At 41.3% G+C, this 25,771-nt stretch overlaps 1 protein-coding gene and 1 pseudogene across 3 annotated transcripts in view; one reads left to right on the forward strand and one right to left on the reverse strand.

Annotated features, from left to right (window-relative positions):
• CD22 (CD22 molecule) overlaps positions 1 to 24,869 on the reverse strand; it is a 34,044-nt gene extending 9,175 nt beyond the window's left edge. The window contains exons 1-2 of one of the 3 annotated variants that reach the window (XM_037819170.1): positions 24,853 to 24,869; positions 2,417 to 2,458 (exon numbers count right to left, since the gene is read on the reverse strand). The gene's annotated coding sequence lies outside the window, so the exon portion shown is untranslated. Of the gene's footprint in view, positions 1 to 2,416; positions 2,459 to 24,852 lie in introns of those variants that run through there. The other 2 variants (XM_037819171.1, XM_037819169.1) reach the window with 2 other exon arrangements.
• On the forward strand, positions 6,105 to 7,060 carry LOC119521118 (annotated as a pseudogene).
• Positions 24,870 to 25,771: the final 902 nt, after the last annotated feature.

The following is a 25,771-nucleotide window of genomic DNA, read 5'->3' on the forward strand; positions in this document are numbered from 1 at the left end:
AGATGTGGAATTCTGGATGCTCCCATGGACTTCTCTGGGTATATTGGGCATCTCCCTTCAGCCTGAGGACCCTGTAAAGCCAGCCACTCTCTCCTCCCAGCACACACTCTTAGGCTCACCCGCTCCATCCATCTATCCATCCATCCATCCATCCATCCATCCATCCATCCACACATCCATCCATCCATCCACCCATCCATCCATCCACCCATCCAGCCATCCACTCACCCATCCAGCCATCCACCCAGCCACACAGTCCACCCACCCACACAGCCAGCCAGCCATCCACCCACCCCATCCATCCATCCACACAGCCATCCAGCCACACAACCAGCCATCCAGCCAGCCATCCACCCCCACCCATCCATCCATCCATCCACCCATCCATCCATCCACACATCCATCCATCCATCCACCCATCCACACATCCACCCATCCACCCACCCACCCACACATCCATCCATCCATCCATCCACCCATCTACCCACCCATCCATCCATCCACACATCCACCCATCCGTCCACACATCCATCCATCCATCCATCCATCCATCTGTCCATCCATCATTTTATAAATTCCCTGCCTAGCTCACAGGCTTTCAGGGGGACCAAACCACTGGGAGCCTCAAATGCCAGGCTCTGGGTAACTTCGAGCTCCCCCTGGCCATAACAAGTGAAGGGTTTTACATAAGGGAGAGACATGCTCAAACCTTGGTTTTTAAAGACAAGGAAAAAACACAAGCTCCAAAATCAATAATGAAATATGATGCCAGGAGGCCATTTTAGAGGGTCCTGGAAGGTTTTAGGAGAACATGACCCAAGGGGTCCCACTCAGATGCCCCCAGGACTGGGCAGGAAACATAAATCAATCAGGTGGGGACAGAAGGTCATGCCTTATCTAAAGGGGGTGACTGTCTTCCAGGTTCTAGCCAATTGTTGCCAGTGGGAACATGGGCCCAGCACTGCCCCATCTTCTACTCTTTTTCAGGAGAAATAGGAAGCCAGATTTTCATTGTAAAATGTTCCTGCTTTTAAAAACACAAACAAAAGATCTGAGCTAGCCAAACCAAACCTGTCTGTGGTCTGGAGGCAGCCCAAGGACCACCCCATTTGCTACTCCTCCCCATCTCTCTGTCTGTACAGTGAGCTTGTCCTCCACCCTTCCTAGACTTTTTAAATAGAGTTAAATTTACATAGAGTTAAATTTAAGTCCCCAATTTACATAGTGTGAACCTTCTGTGCTGGTCCTCTGGGACACCAGCCGGATGTGCTACCAGAGTGTGTCTCCTGTCCCAGCACAGACCTGCCATCTCTCTCAGGCCACCCTCCACCAGCGTTTCCCATGCATCGAAACCCGGCTCCCCCTCACCCCTCCCTGCTATGGCTGTTGATGTCCTCAGTTGACTTGGCCCATGCCAAGGGCTGTTGGGTGTCCAGAACTGGGTGTGGGGGAAGCTAAGCTCCTTGCTGAAAGCGGGAGGGGGAGTTTCAGTCCCCAGCTCCAGGTAGCTAGCCTGGACATGAATTGGGGACCAGGACGGCTGAAGCTGGCTCAGATTCCCCAGGCAGAGGTGTGACACCAGCTCCTTGGGTGCTAACAGTGTTAACCCCCAGAAACCTCTGAAGTCATATCCATCTCAGAAAAAAAAAACTGGGCTACAAAAAGTTAAACAGTATTCTTTACTCTAGGACTTTTCAAAGCCTTTGATAAGCTTGTGTGTGTTGTGAAGCTCCACACATCTTTAGCCAGGGGATCTATTTTACATTTTCCACAAATAGCTTGGCAGGGTCTGTGTTCTGAGGAATGCCTTTGGGGTCTTCTCTAGGGTTCCACAAAGGCTGTGGCAAGGACTAGATTCCATTCCCCGTGCCAAAGATCAACCTTGGGGAGCTGAATTTTTGTGCCCCCCTTACCAGCGCCAACTTGCCACACCCTCATCAGGGCCTGCCATGAAGACCCCAGGATGGGTGGGATGCGTGCTTACCCCAGGGAGCCTCCAGGCAGTCTCTAGGAGTAGAAGAAGTGGAGCCTCGGGCCTGGGAAGGCTGAGGGGGAGCAGAGTGAGGCATGGAGGCTGGGACAAGTCATTAGCACAGAGGCTCAGGGCAAGGCCACCCTGTCTACACATGTGGCCTGCTCAGCACAGACCTGTTTAAAATCTTGCAGCATGTCAAAACCAGCCCCCAGACTCCACACTTGCTTACTGGGTATCCAGGGACCCCTGCCTACTCTCAGAAGACTTGCCAGGTCTGGCAAGGGGGATGCTCGAAGATGGGTCTGAGCTGTTAACACAGGTAGGAGAGAGGAAGGGAGGTCTCCACTGGTTTCCCAGCCCTGAGAACTGTGCCCAGCACACAGTGTGAAAGCTGCACCATGCTTGCTTTTTTAATGCAAAAGAGAACAAAATGGTTTTTACCTGTTTCCTCTCGTCCTCCTTCTTCAGGGGCCCTCGAAGCATCTGAAAGTGAAAGGGGAAGCGCAGTGAAGTCTCCAGTCCCTGATTTTCACCCTCCTTGGCCACACCCCTGCCCTCTCTGTGGCTGTGGGCATGAGCAAGAGGCATGATGATTTGGGGAGTGAGGAAAAGAGACCATGGAGGGGATGGGAACTTGGAGTAAGATTGGAAGGAACACCCGAATAGCAGCAGTCCATTCTTGATTTCAGTGTATGGATTTTTCACAACAGGTGTGTTTCAAAGCTGGTTCCCCTGCAACTTCCCTTCTACCAGCTCTCAGGAAATTCTCATCATTAATGACTCAAGATTAGAACTGTCAGCCTGCAGAAGAAGGGCAACTTGAAAGGGTTTGCAGTTTAGCGACACCTTCCCTCCATGGACACGAGTGATGGAGAATCTGACCATGCTTCACTGGTCCCCAAGGATTGGGGGAAGGACACAGAAATGTCAGGAAGAAAAATATTTTTTGGGTAAAGTGTTATTGAAAGGAAAAGTCTTGACACTGAAACCTCACCACTTTTTTCAGGTTTCTGATCAGTGTCTGCCTCTGGGCAAGAACCAGAGAGCACAAGGCCATGCAAATCCTGCAGATGATGACTTCTGAGAAATCCCCACACTGGCACCACCACACTCAACTGGCTGCCAGCCTTTGGGAAGGAAACGGGAAGAATGAAGAACAACTCCTTCAAAAAGCAGTGAGCTCATTCTAGAAAGACAGAGTAGACATATTTTTCCCTATTCCTCCTGCTGAGTACAGCCAAAACCCTGGACATTATGTATATAAAACAAGCATAAGAAGGCAGTGCTGAAAGGCAGAGAGAAGATGGCAGTTTAGCAAGGGATTCCTAGATGTGAAGAATGATACGGTTTTCTTTTTGCTTCCTAATCCCTCCCAGTCTGGGACACTGGAGGACACCGGCAACCCAGAAATACCAATGGGCACAGTCAAAAAAAAGTTCCAGCAGAAACCTGCTCTCTCTGACCAAAGAACCAGGAAAGGGGCATCCTGGCAAGACAGAAAAATTTCAGGCGAAACTGCTTTACTCCAGCCAAACACTACAGAAAAAACTGCAACCCCACACCTGCCAGCAAAAGCTGAGTGGGGAGCCTAAATTTCCACATTTGCTGGGCTGAAATGAGAAACCTATCCGCTCAACCTACCCCACCCCACCCCCCAACTCTGCTGGGGCTGTTCAAGAGAGGACTGAATGTAGAACTGAGAACTTCATCCCCAACAGTCCCACCCTCCCTGTGGTGTTAGTGGAGATCACAAGGAAAGCCTGTACTTCTACCCCACCCAGTGGTAATGAAGCATTCCTCCCCCTACACACTGGGATGGTGTCAGAGGAAGCCTCACAGGTGTCAGGTCTTTCACCACTTCTCAGTGGTAACAAGGCCACACCACACAGTGCCAGTGGAGGCCACATGGGAAGCAGTAATGAAGCACCCCACCCCTCCCAGCCAGAGGGTATCAGCAGATGCCTAGTGGGTAGCCTGAGTTCCCACCCCTACCCAGCGGTAACAAGGCACCCACCCCACCAGGTATCGGTGGAGGCTGAGTGGAGAATCTGGACTTCTACCTCCACCTGGCAGTAATAAGGGTGTGCACCTCCCTTCACTTCACTAGAGCAGTGCTAGGGAAGGCCTGCCAAAACACAAGATTTAATTAAGATTCTGAGTCATTGAAATAATTCCCAAACCATCCAGTTTCAATTGAAAAATCACTCAGCATGCTAAGAACCAGGGAGATCTCAAACTGAGCAAGAAAAAATAATCCACAGACACCACACCAAGATGGCACAGATGTTAGAATTATCTGACAAGGACTTTAAAGCAACCATCTTCAAAATGCTTCAATGAGCAGTTATGAACATGAGGAGGATCAGACCAGGAACATACCAAAGACCTTTTAAAAATGGTCCTAAATATGCTCAAAGAACTAAAGAAAAACATAGACAAAAAATAAAAGGAAATCAAGAAAATGATGATGAACACAAAGAAAGTATCAATAGAGAGATGGAAATTATGTAAAAGAACCAAACAGAATTGAAGACCAGAGTAACAGAAATTTAAAATTCCCTAGAGGGGTTCAACAACATATTGGAGCTGGCAGAAGAGTCAGTGAACTTGAAGATAAGACAACTGACATCATCTAGTGTGAGGAGTAGAAAGAGGGAAAAATGAAAAGTGAACAGAGCCTAAGGAACCTGTAAAATACCATCAAGCATCCCAATATAAACATCATGGGAGTCCCAGAAGGAGAAGAAAGAGAGAACATTCAAAGAAATAATGGCTGAAAACTTCCCAAATTTACAAAAAAAAAAAAAAAAGTGAATATACACATCCGAGACCCTTAATAAACTCCAAACAAGCATAAATCCAAATAGAACCATACCACGACATTTACAATTAAACTGTCAAATGCCAAAGACAAAGAGAAAATTCCGAAAGTGGCTAGAAAGAAGCAATGTGTCATGTGCAAGCCTTAATAAGATTAAGTGCCAGTTTCTCATCGGAAACCACGGAGACAAAAAAAGCAGTGGAATGACATAGTTAAAGTGCTGAAAGCAAAAAAAAATGACAACCCAAAATTTCTATATCCAGCAAAATTGTCTTTCAAAAATGAGGGAGAGATTAAGACATTCCCAAATAAACAAAAGTTGAGGGAGTTTGTCACCACCAGGCCAGTCCTACAGGAGATGCTAAAAAGAGCTCTGTGGGTTGAAAGAAAAAGACAATAGACAATAGATTGAAGCTTCAGGAAGAAATAGAGATCTCCAGTAAGGTTAACAACATGGGTAAATATAAATGCAAGTACTATTGCATTTTTTGGTTTGTAAATCCACTTTTTACTTCCTATAGGATCTAAAGGGCAAATGCATAAATGAAATGAATAATCACTGGTTTTGGACTCATAATATATAAATGTGAAGTTTGTGAGAAGAACTATGTAAAGCTGGGGGGACAGAGGGATATAGAAACATAGTTTGTGTATACCATTGAAGTTAAGTTGGTATCAAAAACAAACACAATCATTATAGATTTCAGATGTTAAATTTAAGCTTCATGGTTACTACAGAGAAAATAGAGCATAGCAAGCTCATAGAGATAGAAAGTAGACTATGTGTTTTCCGGGAGGAGGGGTCAGGGAGGACTAGGTGGTTAATGCGTAATGGGTATAGGGTTTCTGTTTGGGAAGATGGGAAAGTTTTGATAATGGAAGTTGGTGAGGGAACCACAGCATTGTGAATGGTATGCTTGGGAGTCTCCAGTTGAGGTGAGAAAGTTTATGTTGTATATATGTTCCTACAATTACAAAAAAAAAAAAAAAAGGCAACTAAAGAGTCAATAACAATTAAATGAAATACATTATCCTGAATGGGGTGTAATAAGGGAGGAGAAAAGGTACAAAAGGACACTGTTAGTCCACACCACGGTTCCCTAGTGGAAACAATTTGCAGGCCAGGTTGAAGTGTATTTTTTAAAAGCACTGAAGTAGCAGGAGTTCTTTCAGAGACCATTTCTGTGCCACAACAAATAAAAGCATTGCAGCTGGGAAAGAGATAGAAACTCAAATCCTGGATTGGCCCTCTGTGATTGCTGCTGAAGTCAGACAGAAATCAGGTGGTATTTGCTGTTCGTCAAGAATATGTCGAACTTGGAGATCAAGTCCTCTTATTTCAAACATGAGTCCAAGTTGCCATTATCCTACCCATTAGTGGAGGATAGTACTTTTGAGCCACTTTGGAAAGATATGAATGAAATTGAATAGAAATTTAAAGATATAATAAAATTTACTGCTGAGAAACTTTCAATAGATGAAGTCTCAAAGTTGGTGACTTCTTCACTCTGTGATGCAGTATCCCTATTTGTATGGACTATAAGAAATAACTTTAAAGGAAAAAGAGTCATTAGCTTAGAACATGAAGCCTATCTACCGATGGCAGAAAATGAAGTCAGAAGAATTTGTAGTGACACCAGGCAAGCACATAGCAGTGTTCCATAGACTCGGCTTGGTTCAAGTGTCAGAAGCAAGCATAATTATTTCTGTGTCCTTAGCCCACAGGGCTGCATCCCAGGAAGCTGAGTTTTGCCATTGGCACTTTGAAAGCCAGGGTGCCTGTATGGAAAAAGGAAATATATGAAAGTCACCATCATCTTGGAAAAGAAACAAAGAATGCTTTGAGGCAACCCATGATTAAATCACTTATATTTTAGAGCACTGGATTTTAAATTTGGTTAACTTTTCTCTTTAATTACCTTTTGGTTTTTCCTCTCAACTACACAGTAACTTTACTGAAGCACAAAACAGAGAGGGAAAAAAGGAAAGGAAATGGAAGTGTAGGATGAGGGCTTATACTGGAAGTAGAGATAGAGGAAGGACTTGAGGGAAGAAATGGGATCATTAAAATATCTGCCTGTGGTGAAGATACCATTCCATGACTAAATTCTGATGGTAACTCCACTCACATTGAAGTATGGCCCCTGCTCACTTATTGTAACTGTCTCAGAAAAAGCCTTCCTCCTCACACCCACCTCCAATGATATCATTGTTATCAGGGATGCAGGATGGGAATTGTACCAGTTTGAATGTATTATGTCCCCCCAAAAGGCCATTATCTTTGATGCAGTCTTGTGTGGGCAGACGTATTGGTGTTGATTAGATTGTAATTCTTTGAGTGTTTCCATGGAAATGTGACCCACCCAACTGTAGGTGATAACTCTCATTCCATGGAGGTGTGGACCTACCCATTCAATGTGGGCCTTGATTAGTTTACTAGAGCACAATTTAAGCTCAGACAGAAGGAGCGAGCCTGCTACAGCCAAGAGGTACACTTTGAAGAATGCACAGGAGCTGAGAGAGGAGCTTCAGCTTACAGAGACATTTTGGAAATGGCCTTTGAAAGCAGACTTTTGCTCCAGAGAAGCTAAGAGAGGACAAATGCCCCAAGAGCAACTAAGAGTGACATTTTTGAGGAGCTGAAGCCTGCTGAGAGAAAGCCATTTTGAACCCAGAACTCCAGAGCAGACGCCAGCCACATGCCTTCCCAGCTAACAGAGGTTTTCTGGATGTCATTGGCCATCCTCCAGTGAAGGTACCCAATTGTTGATGCATTACCTTGGACACTTTATGGTCTTAAGACTGTAACTGTGTAACCAAATAAACTCCCTTTACAAAAGCCAGTCCATTTCTGGTATTTTCATCTTGGCAGAATTAGCAAACTACAATAGGAATGTTGGCAGAGCTGGAAAGTAGGAAAAGTCATTGTCAGACAGTCTTGATATTAGGTATTTTTAGAATGTATATACTTTAAAAATGGGCTGAAACTAAATAAACACATGATTTAAAAAGTTTTTTGAAAAGGACGTTATTGGGACTGTGAAAAAATATGAAAAGTCTCTAAGCTTTATATCAATTTTAAGTTGCTTGAACTTGATAACTGCAATTAAAATGGTTACCTAAGTGAATATCCTTGTTCTTAGGATAGGTACATGGCAGTATTAAGTATTCAAGCAGCGTGATGTATAAAACCTACACTCAAATGTTCAGAAAATGGGTTGATAGCTAGCCAGAGATACAGACAGATAGCCAGGTGGATGGATGGATAGATAGATAGATAGATAGATAGATAGACAGACAGACAGACAGACAGACAGATAGATAGATACGGCAAATGAGGCAAAATGTTAATATTGGTGGATCTGAATATTCGGGGGAATAGGGGGCTGTTGGGTTTCTCTGTATGGGGTTTGTATTATATTTGTAACCATCCTGTAAGTTTGAAAGTATTTCAAAATAAAAAGTTTTAAAAAAAAGAACTCAAGGGAAATTTTAGAACTAAAAATGACAACCAAAATTAAAAGTTCAATGGATGGGCTCAACAGCAAGATGGAAAGTACGGATGAAAGAATCAGTGAACTAGAAAATAGATCAACAGAAATTACCCAATCTGAACAACAGAGAAAACATTAACAGAAAAAAATGAACAGAGCCTCAGGGATGTGTATAACTGTATCAGAAAATATAATATTTTTGTCATTGGAGTCTCAGAAGGAGGAGGAGAAAGAAGGTGGGGCTAAAAAAGCATTCAAATAAATAATGGCTGAAAATTCCCCAAATTTATTAAAAAAAGAAAACAACCCACAAACCCCATAAATCTACAGATTCAAGAAGCTGAGTGACCCCCAAACAGGATAAACCCAAAGAAATCCATGTCAATACTTATCACAGTCAAACTTCTGAAAACCAAATACAAAGAAAAAAAAATCCTGAAAGAGACATAGAAACTATGTATTACCTATAGAGGATTGCTCAACAGAAACCATAGAGGCCATGAGGATGTATTACACTTTTAAGGAGCTGAAAGAAAAGAACTGTCAACCCAGAATCCTATATGGAGTGAAAGTGTCCTTCAGAAATGAAGGGGAAATTAAGACAGTGTCAGAAGAAGGAAAATGAAGAGCATTTGTGGCCAGCAGAGACTTACTCTAAAAGAATGGCTAAAGAAAGTTCTCTAAACAGAATAGAAGTTATGACAGAAGGAATCTTGAAACATCAAGAAAGAAAAAAGAACACAGATAGAGCAAATGTATTGGTAAATAAAATAGATTTCCCTTTTTCCTCTTGAGCAAAAACTGTAACACTATCTATTGTGGTTCTCAATGTATATAGAGGAAATATTTAAGACAATTATGAACAGGGGAGGGTAAAAAGGTGTAAAGTTAAGTAAGCTTTATACACTTCACTTGAATTGGTAAAATGTCAACACTAGAATTTGATAAGTTAGATATATATAATGTAATATGTTGATCAACCACTAAAAAGCTATACAAAGTGATACATTCAAAACACTACAGATAAATTAAAATGGAATTTTTAAAAATATGTTCAAGGAACCCACAGGAAGGCAGGAAAAAGAAAACAGAAGTAAAAACTACAGAGGACAAAGACATAAAAATAAAATGGCAGACTTAGGTCTTAATATATAAATAATTACATTAAGTGTAAATGGCCTAAAAAATTAAAATTAAAAGACAGAGATGGACAGAGTTGTTAAAAAAAATGATCCAACTATATGCTATTTGCAAGAAGATAACTTCAAATATAATGACATAGGTAGATTGAAAGTAAAAAAATGGAAAAGGATATACTAAGCTGACACTAATCAAAAGAAAATAGGGAGGGGCTTTGGGGAAGATAATGGAGTAAGTGAGGTGGAACAGGCTTCTCCTCCATAAAATAAACTGGAGAAGGGCTGAAGGACACCCAGAACCATGGTTTCGGGGTGTGACTGGCCATAGGGGGTCCCCACAGTACATGAAGGGGGATTTGGACAAAAACCTGAGAGACAGCAAATCTAGGGGTGGGGTGAGTTTGTTTGGTCAGGTCCACCTCCTGGGCCAGCAGCGGTGAGACAACTTCCAGGTAAGGGAGTGAGGAGCAGCTCTCCAGTCCCATGTACCTACCTTGATGAAAGCCAGATGGCCAGGAGATCCCGTGACAGAACCCAGGAGGCAGCATTTACTCTCCTCCCACAGAAGTTTGGGGTGGGGGTGCACGGGGGGTGCACTGTCAAGAAGTAGAGATGGGAAAGGGCCCCATACCAATACATTAGGAGCCCCTCTCACACCCCAGAGGCTTGTGGGATCACAGCAGGCAGGGAGCAGGGCACATTTGATCTGCAGGGTGCCCTTGAGTGGACTCCCTGCCTAACTGCTCAGGGCCCACATCACAGCCCCGGGGCAGGCAGACCCCAGTGCACATGGAGAACTGGTGCTCTGATTGGTTCCCCACCCAGTTTGGACTTGTCCAGCACACTTGTCAAGTTGAAGACCAACTTCAGACCATCACCTGCTGGTAGGATAGGGAATCTGCACTCCAGCAAGCTATAGCTCAAGAGCATCACTTGCTAGTGGAATTGGGAAGCTGCACTTTAGCAAGCTGTAGCTCTCCAAAATTATATGGAAATGCTCAAATAATACTGCATTTCCCAAAATGACCTTATCAAGACAAGCAAATGCCCTGAAGCCAACAGAAAATCACAAAGACTTGAAGAATCTAGAAGATATGGACAAGCCAAATGAACAAATTAAAAAGCCAGAAGAGAAACAAAATACAGAGAAATTAATTAAAGAAGTACGAACAAATCCTCAAAACAACTTCAACAAGATGACTAAAGACATAAAGGAAATCAAGAAGACTCTAGAAGAGCATAAAGAAGAATTTGAAAGAGTAAATTGAAAATAGCAGATTTTATGGAAATAAAAGACACTGTGGATCAAATTTAAAATATACTAGAGACACACAACAGCATATTTGAAGAGGCAGAAGAAAGAATAGGTGAACTAGAAGACAAGGCAATTGAATGTTGCACAAAAGAACAAATAGTGATCAATTAGTGATATGAATGAAGCAGGTCTGGTTAAGACCAGGGCAAGCCAGGATAAAGGATAAAGGTTGAAACTGATTGTGTTTTAAAACTTCAACTTTCATATGAGACCAAGGGAATAGATATCTATTTGGTACAGGATCTAAATTTTCTAAACGGTACAACTCTACAGTCGATTTGTTCAGACACCACAATTGCATGGAACTTTGAATAGGAAGTGAGATAAGGTAGGTTAGTATAGGCTGGAGTGAAATAGTGACACATCCTAGAGTAATTTGGGCAAACAATAAAAAATATATTTACAGCCTCCCCCTCCCCAGCCCCGAGGATCTGGGGGAAGGTGCGGATGTGTTGGACATCCTCACCTGGACTGGTGTTGATGTTGTCATGAGCATCAGGACTGGCGGTTTGATGTGCTGAGCCCTCGAGCATGGGACTTGCCCTTATGAGGTTCATTACCACAAAGGAGAGTCTAAAGTTGTATGTAATGGTGCCTAAGAGTCTCCCCCTGAGTACCTCTTTGTTGCTCAGATGTGGCCTTCTCTCTCTAACTGAGCCATCTTGACAGGTGAACTCACTGCCCTCCCCCCTACGTGGGACCCGACTCCCAGGGTTGTAAATCTCCCTGGCAAAGCAGAGTATGACTCCCGGGGATGAATGTGGACCCGGCATCGTGGGACTGAGAGTATCTTCTTGACCAAAAGGGGGATGCAAAATGAGATGAAATAGTTTCAGTGGCTGAGAGATTCCAAATGGAGTCGAGAGGTCACTCTGGTGGACATTCTTATGCACTATATAGATAACACCTCTTAGGCTTTAATGTATTGGAATAGCTAGAAGTAAATACCTGAAACTACCAAACTCCAACCCAGCAGTCTGGACTCCTGAAGACAATTATATAATAATGTGGATTACAAGGGGTGACAGTGTGATTGTGAAGACCTTGTGGATCACACCCCCTTTAGCTAGTGTATGGATGAGTGGAGGAATGGGGATAAAAACTAAAGGACAAATGGGGTGGGATGGGGGGATGATTTGGGTGTTCTTTTTTCACTTTTATTTTTTATTATTGTTCTGGTTCTTTCTGATGTAAGGAAAATGTTCGGAGATAGATTGTGGTGATGAACGCATAACTATGTTATCATACTGTGGACAGTGGATTGTGTATCATGGATGATTGTATGGTGTGTGAATGTATTTCAATAAAACTGAATTTAATAAAAAAAATTAAAAAAAGAACAAATAGTGAAAAAGATTGAAAGATTTGAAACGGATCTCAGAGAAATGGACAAAATGAAGTTAACAAATACAAGAATTATTTGGTGTCCCAGAAGGAGAAGCGAAGGGTAAAGGGCTAGGAAGAGTGTTTCAAGACATTGTTGGGGAAAACTTCCCAACCCTTCTAAATGACATAAATATGCAAAGCAAAGATGCCCAATGAATTCTAAACAGAATAAATCCAAACAAACCTACTCTGAGACATATACTGATAAGATTGTCAAATGCTGATGAGAGGGAGAAAGTTCTGAAAGCAGCAAGAGAAAAGTGATTCACCATATACAAGCTGTTCCAGTTTGCTAATGCTGCCATTATGCAAAATACCAGAAATGGATTGGCTTTTATAAAGGGGGTTTCTTTGGTTACACAGTTACAGCTTAAGGCCATAAAGTATCCAAGGTAAGGCATCAACAATCAGGTACCTTCACTGGAGGATGGCCAATGATGTCTGGAAAATCTCTGTTAGCTGGGAAGGCATGGGGCTGGCATCTGCTCTGGAGTTCTGGTTTCAAAATGACTTTTCTCCCAGGATGTTCCTCTCTAGGCTGCAGCAGCTCTTCAAAATGTCACTCTCAGTTGCCCTGAGGTTTGTGAACTCTTGTTATAGGACTCCAGTGAACTAATTTAGACCCCCCCCCCCCGAATGGATAGGGTAACACCTCCATGGAAATTATCCAATCAAAGGTTTCACTCACAGTTGATTGAGTCACATCTCCATGGAAACAATCAAAGGATTCCAACCTAAGCAACACTAATATGTCTGCCCACACAAGATTGCATTTAAAGAACATGGTGTTTTGGGGGACACAATACATTCAAACCAGCACACAAAGGAAATGACATAAGAATAAACACTGGCTATTCAGCAGGCACCATGGAGGTGAGAAGGCAGTGGTATGAAATCTTTAAGATTCTGAAAGAGAAAAATTGCCAGCCAAGAATTCTTTATCCAGCAAAGCCCTCCTTCAAAATTGAGGAAGAGCTTAAAATTTTCTCAGACAGACAAATAATGAGAGAATTTGCTAATGAGAGACCTGCCCTGCAGGAAATACTAAAGGGAGCTCTACAGCTGAGAAACAAAGAAAGGAGAGAGAGGTCTGGACAAGGGCACAGAATTGAAAAGGATTAGTAAGGGTAACTTAAAGGAAAAAAAGAGGGGGCGGGGAATAGATTTAACAACTAAAAACCAAAGGATATGGTGGCTGCTTCAAGAACTCCTTTCACAGTAAAACTTTGAATGTGAATGGATTAAACTCTCCAATTAAAGGATACAGACTGGTAGAATGGATTAAAAACTATGACCTGTTGATATGCTGTTTACAAGAGACCCATCTTAGATCCTGTAACACAAAGAGACTGAAAGTGAAAGGATGGAAAAAAATAATCTAACCAAACTCCAACAAAAGAAAGCTGGGGTAGCTAAACTAATATCAGACAAAATAGACTTTAAATCCAAAGATGTCATAAGAGACAAAGAAGGACACTATATATTAATAAAAGGGACAATTTGCAAAGAAGAAATAACAGTCATAAATGTTTATGTGTCCAATCAAGGAGCTCCAAAATACATGAGACAAACATGGGCTAAACTGAAGAGTAGCAATAGACACGTCTGCAATAATAGCAAGAAACTTCAATACACCACTCTCTTCTATAGATAGAACACCTAGACAGAGGACCAATAAGGAAATTGAGAACCTAAACAATATGATAAATGAATTAGACTTAACGGATATATACAGACTGTTACATCCCAAAGTACCAGGGGATTCTTCTGTAGTGCCCATGGAACATTCTCCAGGATAGATCTTATGCTGGGACACAAAACAAGTCTTGATAAATTTAAAGAGATTGAAATTATTCAAAGCACATTCTCTGACCATAATGTAGTGCAACTAGAAATCAATAACCACCAAAGAACCAGATCTTTCACAAATAGATGGAAGTTAAACTACACACTCCTGAACAACCAGTGGGTCAAAGGAGAAATTTCAAGAGAAATAGGTAAATATCTAGAGATGAATGAAAATAAGAACACAACATATCAAAATCTACGGGATGCAGTGAAGGTGGTGCTGAGAGGGAAATTTGTAGCTCTAAAGGCATATACCAAATACCAAGAAAGAGCTAAAATCAAAGATCTAACTGAACAACTGAAGAGACTAGAGAATGATCAGCAAACTAAGCCTAAAGCAAATAGAAGGAAAGAAATAATAAAGATTAAAGCAGAAATAAATGAGCTGGAGAACAACAACAACAAAAAAAGAGAATAAATAAAACCAAAAGTTGGTTCTTTGGGAAAGTTAACAAGATTGCTAGACTGACCAAAAGGAGAGAAGACCAAATAAACAGAATCAGAAATGAGAAGGGGCTAATTACTATGGATCCCAAAGAAATGTAAAAAAAAAAAAAAAAATCATAAGAGGATACTGTGAACAACTGTATGCCAACAAGCTAGACAATTTACAGGAAATGTACAATTTCCTGGAAACACATGAGCAACCTAGACTGACTCAAGAAGAAATATAAGACCTCAACAAACCAATCATAAGCAAAGCGATCCAATCAGTCATCGAAAATCTACCTACATACTTTGAAATAGCTAGAAGTAAATACCTGAAACTATCAAACTGCAACCCAGTAGCCTTGACTCTTGAAGACTAGTGTATAACAATGTAGCTTACAAGGGGTGACAGTGTGATTGTGAAAGCCTTATGGATCACACTCCCTTTATCCAGTGTGTAGATGGATGAGTAGAAAAATGGGGACAAAAATGAAATGAAAAATAGGGTGGGGGGGATGGTTTGGGTGTTCTTTTTTCTTTTATTTTTTATTCTTAGTTTTACTTTTTGTAGTACAAAGAAAATGTTCAAAAAATAGATTGGGATAATGAATGCACAACTATATGATGGTACTGTGAACAGTTGATTGTACAACATGGATGAATGTATGATATGTGAATATATCTCAATAAAACTGAATTTTAAAAAAAATACCTACAAATACAAGCCCAGGGCCAGATGGAATTTTACTGAACTTTCCAAAAAGAATTGACACCATCCCTGCTCAAACTCTTTCAAAAAATTGAAGGAAAAGGAACACTACCTGTGCTGGTTTGGATGTATCATGTCCCCCAAAATGCCATGTTCTTTGATGCAATCTTGTGGGGGCAGATGTATTAGTGTTGATTAGGTTGGAACCTTTTGATTGAGTGTTTCCATGGTGATGTGACTCAATCAACTGTGGGCAAGAACTTTGACTGGATAATTTCCACGGAGGTGTTCCCCACCCACTTAGGGTGGGTCTGAATTAAAACACTGGAGCCATATAAAAGAGCTGACAAACAGAAGGAACTCAGAGCAACTGTGAATGACATTTTGGAGAGCAACTGAGAGAGACATTTTGAAGACAGCCATTGAAAGTAGACTTTTGCTACTCCAGAGTATGCCTGGGAGAAACTAAGAGAATACCCCCAGATGCCTAGAGAGAAACATCCTGGGAGAAAGCCATTTTGAAACACAATCTGGGAGCAAAGGAAGAAGATGCCAGCCACATGCCTTCTCAGCTAACAGAGGTTTTCTGGATGCCACTGGCCTCCTTCAGTGAAGGTATACTAATGTTGATGCCTTAATTTGCATATTTTCATGGACTTCAGTAAATTTGTAACTGAATAAGCCCCCTTTATAAAAGCCAATCCATTTCTGGTATTTTGCATAACCAGCAGCATTAACAAACCGGAACACTACCTAACTCATTTTATGAAGCTAATATCATCCTGATACCAAAACCAGATAAAGATACTACAAAAAAACAAAAACTATAGGCCAATCTCCCTAATGAATATAGATGCAAAAATCCTAAACAAATACTTGCAAATCGAGTCCAAAGTCACATTAAAAGAATCATACACCACAACCAAGTGAGGTTCATTCCTGGCATGCAAGAGAGGTTCAACGTAAGAAAATCAATTAATGTGATATATTACATTAACAAATTGAAAGGGAAAATTCAAATGATCATCTTGATAGATGCTGAAAAAGCATTTGACAAAATTCAACATCCCTTTTTGATAAAAACACTTCAAAAGGTAGGAAAGGTAGGAATTCCTCAATATGATAAAGGGCATTTGTGAGAAACCAACAGCCAGCATAGTACCCCATGGTGAGAGGCTGAAAAACTTTCTCCCTAAGATCGGGAATGAGACAAGGATGCCCACTGTCACCTCTATTATTCAACATTGTACTAGAAGTTCTAGCAAGAGCAATTCTCCAAGACAAAGACAGAAAAGGTATCCAAATTGGAAAAGAAGAAGTAAAACTGTCATTATTTGCAGATGATATGATCTTATATTTGGAAAATCCTGAGAATTCAATGACAAAGATACTTGTGCTAAAAAAAAAATTCAGCAGAGTGGCGGGATACAAGATTAATGCACATAAGTTTTTATATGCTAGTAATGACCTAACTGAAGAGGCAATTAAAAAAATTCCATTCACAATAGCAACTAAAAAAATCAAGTACCTAGGAATAAACTTAACCAGGGACATAAAAGACCTTTACACAGAAAATTACAAAATTTTACTAAAAGAAATAAAAAAGGACCTAAATGGGTGAAAAAATATTCTGTGCTCATGGATAGGAAGACTAAACATTATTAAGATGTCACTTCTACCCAAACTGATATATAGATTCAATTCAATTGCAATCAGAATTCCAACAACCTATTCTGCAGACTTGGAAAAGTTAGTTATCAAATTTTGGGGGGAGTGAAAGAGGACTCGATTGCCAAAAACATCCTAAAAAAGAAGAATGAAGTCAGAGGATTTACACTTCCAGACTTTGAAGCCTATGATACAGCTACAGTGGTCAAAACAGCATGGTATTGGCATAAAGACAGACATATTGATCAATGGAATTGAATTGAGAGTTCGGATGTAGACCCCCTGATATATGGTCAACTGATTTTTGATAAGGCCCCCAAATCCACTGAATCGGGACAGAACAGTCTCTTCAACACATGGGGCTGGGAGAATTGGATAGCCATAACAAAAAAAAATGAAAGAGGATCCCTACCTCACACCACATACAAAAATTAACTCAAAGTGGATCAAAGACCGCAATATAAGAGACATCACAATAAAACTCTTAGGAGATAATATAGGGAAACATCTTCAGGACCTAGTAATAACAGGAGGTAGCTTCTTAGACCTTACACCCAAAGCACAAGCAACAAAAGAAAAATTAGATAAATGGGAATTCCTCAAAATCAAAGGCTTCTTTGCCTCAAAAATCTTTGTCAAAAAGGTGAAGAGGCAGCCAACTCAATGGGAGAAAATATTTGGAAACTATATGTCTGATAAGAGACTGATATCCTCCATATATAAAGAAATCCTACAAATCAACAACAAAACCCAGGGGCAATAGCCTCTTCAATAACATCAACCAGATGTGTTCCCTTTTCCCATAATGTCAACACCCCTTTTCAACATGAACAAGTTAGGGTGGCCATTGCCTAGACATCCCTGAAGATCGAGAAAGTGATTAAACTAGAGGAAGAGGTAGCAACAGACAAGACGGAATTTAACAAAGGATTATGAATACTCAATCTCTATATAATTTTCTTCTTCTCAACTGCTAGGGTATTAGAATAGCTATAAGGAAAGAATTGAAATGGTGGAACTGTAACCCATAGCATCCTTTGACATTTGTTCTATAGCTACTTGTTAAATTGTAATTTGAAAGTTATCACCTTTTTGTATATATGTTATATGTCACAACATATGAAACTATGGTACTGTATCTCATAACATTTTTGGAAATTTCCTATATAACTTCTTGTCAAATCATACTTTGAAAGACATTACATTATTGCATATGTTAAATTTCACAATAAGGAAATAACTGAACGGTGGAACTGTAACCCATAACATTCTTTGAAATTTGCTCCTTAACTACTTGTTGAATTGCACTTAGAAAGTTATCACTTCTATGTATATATGTTATATTCTACAATAAAAAATATGATAGAAGAGAAAATAGGAGTGACTCTATTAATAACAAATAAAATAGACATCAGAGCAAAGAAAATCACCATGTACCAAGAGGGACAGAATATAAATAGCAAACAGTCGATTCACCAAGAAGACATAGCAATCCTAAATGTGTATGCGCCAGACAACAGACCTTCAAAATATGTGAAGCAAAAACAGAAACAAGAGGAGAAATAGGCAAATTCACAATTACAGTTGGAGACTTCCATATGAACTCTCCCTCAATAATTTATAGAACAACTTGACATAAAATCAACAAGGTTAAGGAAGAACCTGACAACACTATCAACCAACAGGATCTGGTCTTTAGAACACTCCACCCAACAACAGCAGAACACACATCCTTTTCAAGCACCCGTGGAACATATGCCAAGATAAACCATATCCTGGACCATAAAACAAGCCTCAAAAAACAAGAAAGAATTGAAATCATTTGGAGTGTATCTCTAGCCACAATAGATTCAAACTGGAAATCAATAACAGAAAGATAACAGAAAAATCTCTAAACATTTGGAAACCAAACAATTCACGTCTAAATAATTCATGGGCCAGATAGGATATCTCAAGAGAAGTATAAAAATACATTGAATTGAATGAAAATGAAAATACAACCTATCAGATTTTGTGAGATGCAGCTAAGGTACAAAAGGAAATTTATGCTTATATTAGAAAAGAGGGAAAGTCTCAGATCAATAGTCTAAGATGCCATATCAGGAAAGTAGAAAAAGAAGAGCAAAATAAATCTAAAGCAAGATGAGGAAGGAAATAATAAATATAAGGGCAGAAATCAATGAATCTGAAAATGGGAAAATACTAGAGAATATAAAATATCTGGTCATTGAAAAGATCAATAAAATTGACAAATTTTATCAGCAATACTGACAAAAAAAGAGAGAAGACACAACTTTCTAATATCAAGAACTAAACAGAATTATAAGTAAATATCCTGCAAGCATCAAAAGAATTATAAAGGAATACTACAAACAACTCTACACAAATAATTTAAGAACTTAGATGAAGTGGGTCAATTCCTCAAAACAGTACAAAGTACCACAACTAACCCAATATGAAGTAGATTATTTGAATAGCCCTATAACTATTAAGGTGATTAAAAACCTCCCCATTCCTTAGATATTGAGTTACCCTTTGATCCAGCAATTTCACTTCTTGATACATACCCAGAAGATCTGGAAGCAGTGACACAAACAGATATTTGCACATCAACATTCATAGCAGCATTATTCACAATTGCCAAGAGATGGAAACAATCCAAATGTCCTTCAAAAGAAGAGTGGATAAATAAAATGTGATATATACACACGATGGAATACTATACAGTAGTATTAAGGAACAGGATCGTGAAACATATGACAACATGGATGAACTCTGAAGACATAAAACTGAGCGAAATAAGGCAGACACAAAAAGAGATATATCGTATGTTACCACTAATGTGAACTCAGTGGAAAATGTAAAATAAATGCTTTATATTGTAGAATATAGGGGACCTAGAGATAGACAGCAACTAATGAAGGGGAAACGATAATCTAATAAGAACAGATAAGCTATTGAGGGTAATCTTAATGTTACGGGAATGCTCAGGAATGATTATGGTTTGTAAATTTTCTTGGGGTATGGTAGGAACATGTTGGAAGCAATGTAGTTATTTTAGGTTATTTGTTTTTCTTATTCCTTTGTTTTGTTTGTAAAATGTGTTTTTTTTTTTAATATATATAAAGTTAAAAAAAAAACAAAAAACCTCCCAAAAAAGAAATCTCCAGCCCCATATTATATCACTGGAGATTTCTACATTTAGAGAAGAATTAGCACCAATTCTACATAATCTCTTCCAGAAAATGGAAGAGAGAATGCTTCCCAACTCATTCTATGAAACCAGTATTTCCCTGATACGAAAGAGAGAAAAGTTACAGACCAATAACCCTCATTTGCTTAACAAAATATTAGCAAATGGAATTCAGCAAGATGTAAAAAGAATTATATACCACAATCAAGTGAGGTTTATTCCAGGAATGCAAAGCTGGTTCAATAGTTAATAATTAATCAAAGTAATACTCCATATTAACAGGATAAAGAAGAAAATCACAAGATTATATCAATTGTTGCTGAAAAAGCATGTGACAAAATTCAACACTCATTCATGATAAAAATTCTCAGAAAACTAGGTATTCCTCAGCATGATACTCTACAACTAATGAAAATAGCTACAGTTAATGTACTTAATGTTGAAAACTAAGTAATTTCTCCCCTGAGATCAGGAGAAAGGCAAGGACAGCCACTCTCACCGCTGCTACAGAACATAGTACTGGAAATTTCACCCAGCACAATAAGGCAAGAAAAGGTGCACAGATCTGAAAGGAAGAAATAAAACTGTCTCTATTTGCAGATGACTTGATGGTCTATGTAGAAAATCACAAGGAATCTACAAAAATTGTAAAACTAATAAATGAGTTCAGCAAGTTTGCAGAATACAAGATCAACACACAAAAATCAGTCACATTTCTATATACTATGAACATGTGGAAACCAAAATTTAAGATACAATTCCATTTACATTCACTCTGAAAACAAAAACAAATACCTACATGTAAATATAACAAAACATATATGGAACTGGTATATTAAAACCTGAAAAACACCAAAGAAAGATAAAATTATTTTTTTAAAAAAAGGTCTAAATAAATGGAGAAACATACTGTGTTCATGAATTGGAAGGCTCAACATAGTAAAGATGTCAGGTCTCCCCAAATTGTTATATCAATTTAATGTAATTCCTGTCAATATCCAGCAAGATGCTTTATAGATATAGACAAGATTATTTTAAAATTTATATGGAAAGGCAAAGGAATTAAAATAGAAAACACTTCTGAAGAAGAATGAAGAGGGAGAATTCATTCTACCTTACTTCAAGGCTTATTATGATGTTACACTAATCAAGACTGTGCAGTATTGGTAGAGAGATATACACATAAATCAACTGAACAGAAGAGAGACCCCAAAAATAGCCCCACACAGGTATAGCCAACTGATTTTGGACAAAGGTGCAAAAGCAATTCATTGGAGGAAAGATAATTTTTCAACAAATGGTGGTGGAGCAATTAATTATACATCCAAAGGCAAAAAAAAAAAAAAAATTAACCTCAACCTAAACCTCACACCTTATACAAAAATTAACTCAATATCGTTGAGACCTAGGGTTTAGTGAAAAGTCCATAGACAATGACACCAAAAGCACGATCCCTAAAAGAAAGGATTAATGCACTGGACTTCATCAAAATTAAACACATTTGCTCTGAGAAAAAAACTGTTAAGAAAATTAAAAGACAGACTACAGAATGGGGGAAAATATTTGCAAACCACATGTTTGACAAAGGATTCATATCTAGAATGAACATATAAATAACTCAAATTTCAACATTAAAAAAAAACCAAACAATCAAAACAGTTCCTCAAAAGATAAAACACAGTTAACATATGACCCAGCTGTTCCACTGCTAGGCGGAACACAAGAGAAATGAAAAAATATGTCCAATCAAAAAACTGAACACAAATGTTTGGAGCAGCGTTATTCATAATAGCAAAAAGGTGGAAACAATCCAAATGTCCAGCGAACGATGACTGGATAAACAAAATATTGCATATCCATGCAAATACTAGTCAACAATAAAATGGGATGAAGTACTGATACATGCGACAACATGGGTGAACCTTGAAATCATTATGCTAAGTGAAAGAAGCCAGTCACAAAAGGCCACATATTGTACGATTCCATTCACATGAAATGTCCAGAAAAGGCAAATTTTATAGACATAAAGTAGATTAGAGGTTGCATAGAGCTGGGGACCAGAAGTTGAGAAGAAATGGGGAGTAACTGCCTAACAAGGGGATAAAATGTTCTAAAATTGTGATGGTGATTGCACAAGTCTGTGAATATGCTAAAACCATTGTGTGGTATGATTTTTATCTCAGTAATGCTGTTTTAAATGTATATATATATATATGTATGTATATATGTATGCATATATGTGTATATAAAATAAAAACCAATCCAGTTAGAAAATGTGCAAAAGACATGAAGGGACATTTCACTGAAGAGGACACACAGATGGCAAATAAGCACGTGGGCAGATGTTCACCATCACTAACCATTAGTGAAATACAAATTAAGATGGTGATGGAATATCACTACACAGCTATTAGAAGAGCTAATAGATGTGTAGTTTGTTCCTGGCAGCTTTATCTGTAACAGCCAAAATCCAGAAACAACCAAAATGTCCCTCTGTAGGTGCATGGGTTAAACAAACTGTGGTACCTCCAAACCATGGAATGCTATGCCACATACTAATAAAAAGGAACAAACTGTTGATGCATGGAATGATTTGGATGTATGCAGAAGGCATTAGAATGAGTGAAAAAAAAAAAAAAAGCTGGTCTCAAAGGGTCACATACTTTATGCTTCCATTTATGTAACATTCTCAAAATGACAAAATTATAGCGATGGAGGACAGGTTACTGGTTGCTGGGGGTGAGGCATAATGGGGGAGAAGAGGATGTGTGTGTTACTATAACAGAGCCAGCACAGGGATATCTTTGTAGTGATGGAATAATTCTGTATCTTGATTGCAGTGGGGGTTATAGAATCTACAGAGGTGATAAAATTGTATCTTTGTCAAATTCCTGGCTTTGTTACCATATGTAATTATGTAGGAAATAACCACCGGGGGAAATGAGGTGATGGGCACCCAGGACCCCTCTGTTCGATCTTTGCAACTTCCTGTGAATCTATAGTTATTTCACAGTAAAAAGTTATTTATTGTTTGCTTTTTTTAAGCAGCGATCTCAGTGGGGGACTCAAGGTCAGGAGAGAGTTTCACCAAGGTCTCCCAGGCAGGGGACCCACCACGGTCTTTGATCCCTGCTTGTCACCTACAAGGAGCATCTGAGGCCTTGGCCATACCTAGCTCCAGGCATTACTCACACTCTCACAACAGGAGGAAACTGGGCAATAGGTTCATGGACATGTCGTAATTTCTGGAAGCAAAAGGCCGCTAGGAGAAGGCAGGGGTGGGGGAGCAGGACCTCTGAGAACAGAAGCTTGGGTGCCTTCCCCCTTCCTTCTGTCCTTCCGTCTGAAGAGATAAGGGGTCTCGGGTTTGGGTGCCTTGACTGGGAGGTGGGGAAGTGAGGCAGTGTGAGCCCTGGACAGCCCCCCGCAAAACCCGCCTGACTGTGTGCCCCTCTGAGCCCCCTCCCCAGGGCTGTGTGACTGGGGCCGTGACAGCACCTTCTTAGGCCTACTGAGTCACAGCTCTCAGCAGCAAGTGAAGCACATGATCAACATGTGGTGCACAGACCTGGTCCCACTCCCAGTTCTGCCATTTGTCAGCTGTGGGCTCTGAGGCAGGTGCCCATCACCAGGTGATGGTGATATCGGAAGTACCAACCTCATTTGTGTGCTGCAGGAAATTGTGAGCAGGCAAAGCACTTTGCACAGCAGCTGTCATGGAATGAGCTGGCATCGCCACTAGCGCTGGTGACCAGCACTGCATGGTGATGTTGATTCACACGCCCAAGCCCGAGACCAAACTGGTGTTTCCGTCCCACTCCCCAGGGAAGATGTTACAGGCAGACCAAGCTCTGGGGATGGGCAGGGGTTTTATGCATGGCTGCTGCCCTGCCTCGGAGGGGAGCAGGCTGGAGTTGAGAGTGAGGAGGGTGGGGAGCGAAGGGGGCACAGCTACTTCTGAGCAGGGTCCTGAGTCCCCATGCCCTGGTCTACCCCCATCCCATCGTGAGAGCCCAGCCCTCCCGGATCTAACTGGGGAGGAGGCTTTGAAGTCGCCAGCACCAGCCTGGATCCCTTTCATCAGTGAGGATAACGGAGCCGCCTGCCCCACGCACGGTCCACAGGTCAGGGTGAGGGGCAGGCCAGGGATGGGTCATCTCAGCCAGGAGTGACCTGGGAGGTTGGCAGGAAGGGAGGGACAAAGAGGTCCCTGTCACTACCCTGGCCCGGGCCTGGTTGTCCTGCCTCTGGTGTGGGGCGGCCTGTCCGTCCCCGAGATCTGAGACTGAGACCTCCTCGTCTCTGCTCCAGCCTGGCTGGGCCTTATCTGACGGCAGCAAGTGTGAGTCACGGTGTCACGGGTTCTGACTCTTCCTCAGCTCACCAGCCCCTGGTGCCATCAGCCTCTCCTGACCCTGTGGACTCCTCCCCAGGAACAAATGTGGCCAAAGTAAGACACTAGTGCTCTCTGCCCAGCACATTCCCTCCCCAGTCTTCAGTATCTTAGCAAGTGGCCGGAGACCCTTCTGACTCCCCTGTTTCCCTTACCTCCAGGGTTAGTGAATCCCACCAGCTCTTCCTCCAAAATAGATCCTGACTTCATCCCCTTCTCGCCATCTCTGTTTCCTGTCTTGGACACCTGTTATGGAGCCCTCTCCCTGCTTCTGTGGATCACCTCTGCCCATTGTCCACACAGCTGCCTGTTAAAGCTCAGGACCCCCCACGATACTCCTCTGTCTACAGTTCTGCTGTGGCTCCCATTTCACTCCAAGTAAAAGCCCACGTCCTGCGTGTCCTGAGCCTCCACTCCCGCCCCATCGGACATGCTGGTCTTCCTCTCAGCACGCCCCCCGCCCCCGGGCCTTGGCACCTGACCTTGGCTTTCCCGGGACACACATTCCCCAGAAATCCACAGAGCTCCTTCTGGAATCCACTTCCTTCCAGTCTCCACTCAAGCGAGCTCCCTTTCTGAAACAGGAACTTGGCTCCACACCCTCTGTGTTTCTCTCCTGCTTAGTTTTGGTTTCCCTCTCAGCCCTCTGGCTGTCTAGCCCTGGTAATCTCATCGTGGTGCTGCGTCCACAGGGCCAGCTGCCTGCTGGGTGCCCGCTGGGTCCCAGAGCCCAGCGTCAGCGTGGCGCACAGTGGGCACTCAGTCCTCCCATGTGGATGGGGCACATGCTGCTGGTGGGGTCCGGGAGTTGAGATGCCCGAGCTCAGCTCCTGCTTGTGTCATTGAATGTCAGTCCCTCCTCAGAGACGGTCTGTGAGTCAAACAACTTCATTGTTTCATAGACGGTAGGTGTTTGTCTACAACCGTCTGGACTTTTGCCCTGTGAATCACCTGCAACCTTTTAATTTATTTCTTTAAATCAATTCATTTGATTGATTGTTTTCTCCTTTTTTTGTTTTTTTAACTTAGCATTATCCTAAGTTTTTATCATGCACATACAAACTCTCCATTTGTAGGCTGGTTTCCTTCAGCTAAAATGAAACATAAATATTAAGGTCAAAGGAAGTCTTTCCGCTCCCCTCCTCGGCTCATCCCGGGCACGTGCCCGGCCCTCGGGCCCCACTGCGGGCAGCTCGGGGCCAGCCCCCCGCCCTCGTTGTTGACGTTTCCCTGCTCCTCAGGGCGAAGTCCTCAGCGGGCATCGCTACCGGGCCAGACCTGCCGGAGCCGGGGCCTGATGTCAGGGACAGGTGCTGCGTGTGTGCGGGAGGTGGGGACGGAGCACCCATCCCGGCCGCCGGCCCTCCCACCTCTCCCCCGGCGCCTCTGTTTCCCGTCCTA

Source organism: Choloepus didactylus, chromosome 27 (genome assembly GCF_015220235.1).
Source record: "Choloepus didactylus isolate mChoDid1 chromosome 27, mChoDid1.pri, whole genome shotgun sequence".
In the NCBI taxonomy this organism is placed as follows: domain Eukaryota; kingdom Metazoa; phylum Chordata; class Mammalia; order Pilosa; family Megalonychidae; genus Choloepus; species Choloepus didactylus.